The sequence below is a fragment of the Papio anubis genome, chromosome 7, assembly GCF_008728515.1.
Source record: "Papio anubis isolate 15944 chromosome 7, Panubis1.0, whole genome shotgun sequence".
Classification (NCBI taxonomy): domain Eukaryota; kingdom Metazoa; phylum Chordata; class Mammalia; order Primates; family Cercopithecidae; genus Papio; species Papio anubis.
The window spans coordinates 82,658,250-82,664,947 of record NC_044982.1 but is presented as its reverse complement, the minus strand read 5'-3'; positions in this window follow the sequence as shown (position 1 = coordinate 82,664,947).

Here is a 6,698-nt window from a genome sequence, read left to right as displayed (position 1 = left end):
ATGGGGGAGGTGCTACACACTTTTAAACCACCAGATCTCCTGATAACTCACTCACTATACAGTACCAAGGGGGATGATGCTAAACCGTTAGCACTGCATCCATGATTCAGTCATCTTCCACCAGGCCCCACCTGCAACATTGGAGACTATGGTTCAACATGAGATTTGGGTGGGGACACACATCCAAACCATATAATCACATGTGGTAATGAGCACTTGAAGTGTGGGTAGTCCAAATTGACATAGGCTTTGAGTGTAAAACACACACCAGTTTCAAAGACTTAGTATGAAAAATTAACAACTTTTTATATTGGTTATATGTTAAATGATTGTATTTTGGATGTGTTAAGTTGAATAAAATAAATTATTAAAAATAATTTCACTTGTTTGTTTTTTACTTTTTAAAAAATGTGCCTACTAGAAAAGTTTAAATGATTAATGTGGCTTGCATTTGTGGTTCATATTATATTTCTATTTGATTGCATTAAGCCATAGTTTTATTCTTGAACTGTTAATTCCAGAGACAGATGTGTTAAATTCATCTACTAAGATGCATAGCAGATTGTGAGGGAGTGTATCTTTTATCAACTTAAAAAACTGTGTCCTTCTTTGTCCTTTTTAATATCTTTTGCCTTGAATTCTACCTTTTTCTATTTTTATATTTCTATACTTGCTTTCTTCTCATGAGCATTTCACTTGATATATCTTTCTCGACTCCTTTATTTACAAATGTCTTGCTTGTTTTCATTTTAGGTGCATCTTTTGTAAATTGTGTACAACTGTTTTTCAAAATAAAGTTTGAAAGATTCTTCTTTTTAATCTATTAATTCAATTTGTTCACATTTATTGGGATTGTTAATATGTTACAATTGGTTCCTGCAAAGTTCTTTTGTGTTTCTAATTTCAAGGCTATCTCTTTTCTGACTTCCAGTATATTGCATTAGTGGCCTTCCATTCTTATCATCATTACTCACAATGGGGGGAACACCTTTGCTGATGGCTGCCTGGCAAAGGGTAGGTACTGGGGAAGGGACCATCTTGGCTAGCTCCTCTCGGCACAGCACCTGCAAACTGTCACCCCGACCACCTCCTACCTTCCTGTGTCTGCTGCCATCCAACTCAGGTGCCATAACTGCTCTTACCTTTGGACACAGTCTGCTCTTCCATGACTTTGGGCTATGGTTTATCTTTCAGTGTGACTCCATTCCTCATAAATTTTGGTTCATCGAGAACACCACATTATGTTTTCATGTGCTGCTATTGATATTTTTCTTTTTCTTTTTTCTTTTTTCTTTTTATAATGATATATCGTGCAGTGACAGGTAGGAGTGTGGCTTAATTTATAGTCTTCATCTCATTATGGTGTATTTACTGTCTGCTTTTTTCTGTATGTATTATTTTATTTTATCATAATTTTGATTATTCAATATTTGCATACACAATGTTGTGTCCTGATTTTCCACTTAGCATTTTAACATAAGCATTTCCCCCAAACTATTACGAACTATTTAAAAGCTTTCATTTTACACTATGCATAGTCCCATCAAGGAAAAATGTCCAAAATTTCTTTGTTATTGTGAATTTAGGTTATTTTCACTTTTCTGCTATTATAAAAAGATGATAAAGTTACTTGAGCATATAGCTAAGTCTTATTTTGAATTGCAGTCTTAGGTGGAGTGCTGAGGTTCTTATAGATTCCTAGCAAAGAGTATAAGTCATTCGGATTTGCTCTAATTTTAGTAAGACAATGTATGTGCTCAGAGCACAAAGGCTTCTTTGTGTTATTGCGGTTCTTTTGTATCATGTGTCAATGAAAACCAGGAGGCTAGGACAAATCTTCAAGAGGATTAGACCTGTATTTAGGATACAGTATTATAACTGGATGCCTGTAGATACTAGTAGAATGCTCTTGGCTGACATCACTCTCAGGAGGGTGAGTTATGGCAAAATCGACCACATTTTCTGGACTAAGATGGGAACACATCTCATATGTGCTTCTTTATCTGTACTGTTCAATATGATAGTCATTAGCAACATGTGACTATAGCATGTGAAATGTAGCTAGTCTGAACTGAAGCCTGCTGTAAGTATACAATGCACATATAATTTTTCAGTGTAAAAAATGTTTGGCCAGGCACAGTGGTTCATACCTGTACTCTCAGCACTTTGGGAGGCTGAGGCAGGAGGCTCACTTGAGCCCAGGAGTTTGAGACTAACCTGGGCAACTGTTCAATATGATAGTCATTAGCAACATGTGACTATAGCATGTGAAATGTGGCTAGTCTGAACTGAAGTCTGCTGTAAGTATACAATGTACATATAATTTTTCAGTATAAGAAATGTTTGGCCTGGCGTGGTGGTTCATGCCTGTACTCTCAGCACTTTGGGAGGCTGAGGCAGGAGATTCGCATGAGCCCAGGAGTTTAGACCAGCCTGGGCAACATAGGGAGATACTATCTCTACAAAAAATTTAAAAATTAGTCAGGTGTGGTGGTGTTCACCTGTAGTCCCAGATACTCTGGAGACTGAGGCAGGAGGATCTCTTGAGCACAAAGGTCGAGGCTGCAGTGAGCCTTGATTGCACAACTGCACTCCAGCCTGGGCAACAGAGTGAGACTCTGTCTCAAGAAAAAAAGTTAAATATGTCATTAATGTCTTTATATTGATTTCATGTTGAAATATATGGCTCACATTATATTTATTTTGGCCAGCACTGTTATAGTTCATTCATTAGAAGATCAGGGATGTATGCAGCCATGTTTCTTACCTCCCCTTCTGTAATACTTTATAAGTAATTTTCTGATACACCTAATTCACACTGCAGAGGGATAATCTATTTCATCTGCATCATCAGCAGCTCCTTTGCTGTCCTTGAATCTGAACATTTGAATCTAAGGTTCGTGGTTTCCTTTCTGCTCTGTACTTTCTAGCACTCCTGCTTGCTGAAGGTCAGTGGAGGTTCTCAGGGACTATAACGTTAGGTGCTCGAGAGCATTTGGAATAACTTCGAAACAGGAAGCTTTAGATTAAAAGTGCACCATTGCATAAAGCTGTTATGTAGGAACACGTAGATTTGCCAATTTATTCATCCAACACTTATTACTGAGTGCTTCTATGTGCTAGTCACTGAAGTAGACATTTGAGATATGCCAGAGACCAAAGACAGAGATCAGTGCCATCTTGGAGTTCACATTCTAGCAGGGGTATGGACAATAAACAATAGACATTATAAATAAGTAAATTACGTAGGATGTTGGAAGGTGATAAGTAGGGTAGAAAAAGAAAAAGAATAAGAGGGATTCAGAGTGCTGGAAGGAGTGGGGATAGACTGCAACTGTTAACAGAGTGGTCAGATCAGGCTTCACTGAGAAGAGACATTTAAGCAAAGACTCGAAGGAGGGAAGGATGATAGGTGTGTAGATACCTGGAAGAAAAACTTTCAGGCAGAGGGAACAGCTATGCACAAGGCTTCAGGCTGGAATGTGCTCAACATGTTTGAAGAACATTAAGGAAGCAGGGGTGGCTGGGAGGAGAGCAGTAGTGAGGTCAGAGGTAAGGGGATTTCACAGATCACTTAGAGCCCTATAGACCATTGTAAGACTTGGGCTTTTACTTTGAGGGCAATGGGAGCCACTGCGGGCTTTAAGGAAAGAAGTCACCTGCTCTGGCCTACATGTTTAAGGGATCACTCAGACCCCATGTTGAAGTTAGACTTCAGGTAGGCAAGGAGACAGGTCATGGTGGCCCCACTAGGTGGTAGCAGTGGAAATGGTGACAATGTTACATTTTGATGTATAGTGAAGGTGGAATCAACAGGATGTTCTGACAGGTTGGATGTGAGGTGTGAGACAAAGATAGGAATCGAGGATGACTCCAAAGTCTTGAGCCAGGGCTGTTGGAAAGATAGAGTTGCCTGCCGTCAACAGAGGAGGGGAAGGCAGCAGATGGAGCAGGTTTGGGAGAAATATGGGAAGTTACATTTGCATGATTACTTTGTCAATTGCTCTATAACAAAACACCCCAAAATCTAGCAACTTAAGACAATGACCATTTATTATCTCACAGTTTTTGTGGGGCAGGAACTCAGGCGTGGTTTAGCCGGATGGGTTGGGCTCAGAGTTTCTCATAAGGTTCTAGTCAGGATGTGAAGCAGGGCTTTAGGTTCTGAAGGTTTGTCTGGGGCTGGAAGAGTCACTTCCAAGGTGGCTCACTCAAGTGGCCACTGGCAGGAGGCCTTCCTCCTTACAACGTGGGCCTCTCCATAGCCTGCCTGAGTTTCTGTATAGCTGGCTTCCTCCAAAGCAAGGGAGCCGAGAGAAAGAGAGGAGAGCTTAAGAGAGAGCAACCAAGATGGACGCCTCGGTGCTTTTTCTGACCTAGTCCCCAAAGTTGCATGCTGTCACTTTCACCTTTTTCTATTCATTAGGAGGGAGTCACTCCAGTTCAGTCCCACACTAAGCTCCAGATCTGAGGAGCTGCCACCAGTTCTGCTCCCGATTCTCTCCTGGCTCAGGTTTCTGAGGTTGTCTCAGTCTAGACTCACTGGCACCTGTCCCACGGGCCCCCTCTGGGCTGTCACAGGGACACCTCACCTGCCCACAGACACAGCTGAGAGAAGACACCCCTGCTCAGGCCCCTTCCCAGTCAGAATCCAGGCGCATTTCAGGGGCTCCCACTGCCTCTGTAGACCCCATGCTCCCCGGTGAGGGCTCAGTCCTCATCTCCCCCAACCTGACCCTGTTGGCAGAGACTGGGTGCTGTGATCTGGATGAGCCATCCCATCCTCAGGGAGGCTTCGTCCTGCTGACCAGCCCTCCCCGCTCTGCACCTGCCCCACTTTCTCTCTGTGGTTCTCACAGCCCATGGCTTTCCTGGCCCATCTCTGCTCAGGCCAGCCTCTTGCTTTTATAAAAAACTGAAATTTCAACACCTGCCCCAAACAGTGCCCCACACAGGGCTGGCGTTTATGCCCTGTGAATTCTCACCTCTACTCATTAAAGCAGAATGAATACACCAGCCTTCTTGACATCCTCCCCTGACATTATTTTCAGTGACCTGTTTTTCTGGAGGGTGCTGTGCCCTGCGGCGAGTCTATGCAGCAAATGACAGTGAGGTGGTTGCTAAGCCAAGTGTTCCTGGGGGGCAGGGCACATCCCTCAGGTCCCTTTTTCTCTGTGACTTGGCCGTCACATAGAGAGCAGCAGCGCAGACCCTCAGCGCCTCCCCTTAGTCTTGTCTGTGGGACTCCAGGTGAGCAGAGGTGCCGACTGAACCCACAGTCCCCCTTCTCCTCCTCGTTCTGACTTCAGATCCAGAGCAGGAATGCGAAGGCCCTGGCCCTGCTGCTAAGCCAGCTGCTGCCCCATATGGAGAAGATGGGGTGAGGGCTCCATGGGAGTTGGGGAGACTTTGCCTTGCTCTCAGCTACCCTGAGGCAACACTGGGGATGGGGCCCAGGAAGTAGAATATCCCAAGGAGAGCAGGGTGCAGTGTGCCCTGGATGCCAGGCTGTCTTGTCACTTCCTAAACCACGTCTTCGGGCTCCTTGGGCCTCACAGGATGTGACCAACACAGTGAAAGGGAACATCTGAAAAGAATGTGGTGGGCGGGCTCCACACCCACAAAGGAACCCTGATCACCTCTGACATGCTCTATCCTCTGAGAACGGCAGGCCAGTGGTAGCTGCAAAGGACAGGACAGGGCCATGAAGTATAGCCCTGAGACCCTAACCTTTCCAGAGAGGCCAAAAGAAGCTCCTTCAGTCCCTCCCCTGCTGGGGTCTCTCATGGCGGAGCTACTCTCCACCTTTTGCCATTCGTCTGGACTTGTTTGAGTCCAAATCAGCAACTCATTACTGCTCCTGCTCCAGAGTGAGATTTGCAACCCAGGCCACTCTCAATGCATTTTCCTCCTGTGGGAGTGGCCATCCCCAGTGGCAGCCTCACACTGATGGCTCCATGTTCCCAGGTCCTGTTCTCCAGAACTCCAGATGCTGATTGGCCCTGCCTGGGTACTAGTTCCTGGGAGTCCTGGGGCACCTGAGCAGGGGAGCTTGTGTCAGGACATTCTCAGCTCTAACTTCCCCGAAGAAGTCACTTCTTCCCAGAGACCGTGGCACTGTTCCCACTTTCCCTTCTTTCCTCTTCCTCAGTTCTGCCTCCTCGTCACTTGGAAACTCATTTTCTGGAAGCAAATAGCTTCTTAATTATGTACATCTTCCACTTATCATGGCTGTTCTCTTCTCACAGGGGAAGGCCTATGGCGCTGATTGCCTCTGCTGCTGTCTGTGCACCTCAAACAGTTAGTGGGGAGTTTGGGGATAGGGCAGTGGAGTGGCTGCCAGGATGAGAGAGGTGAATATTGATCCTGCATGATAGTAAAATCCAGGTGCACAACACTATGCAGGTCCTGTCCACATTTAAAACCACACTTATTACCATTATCTCATTTAGTTCCTACAGACCCAGGCCTGCCGTGTGTGGTTGTATAGGTTGTTCACTGCACAAGGTCACCTAGTGTAGAAACAAGTGGGAGCTGAAATCCAGTCCATGCTCTGCTTGACAAGACATGTACCCTGTCTTGGGGCTACATGCACCTGAAGAACAGGGTGGCTTTACTATTTGCTGTCACAAAGTCGGGCACCAGTGGGGCTGCATAAGCTCAAAGGAAAGTTTTTAAAAAAAATTTACAGCAGGGGG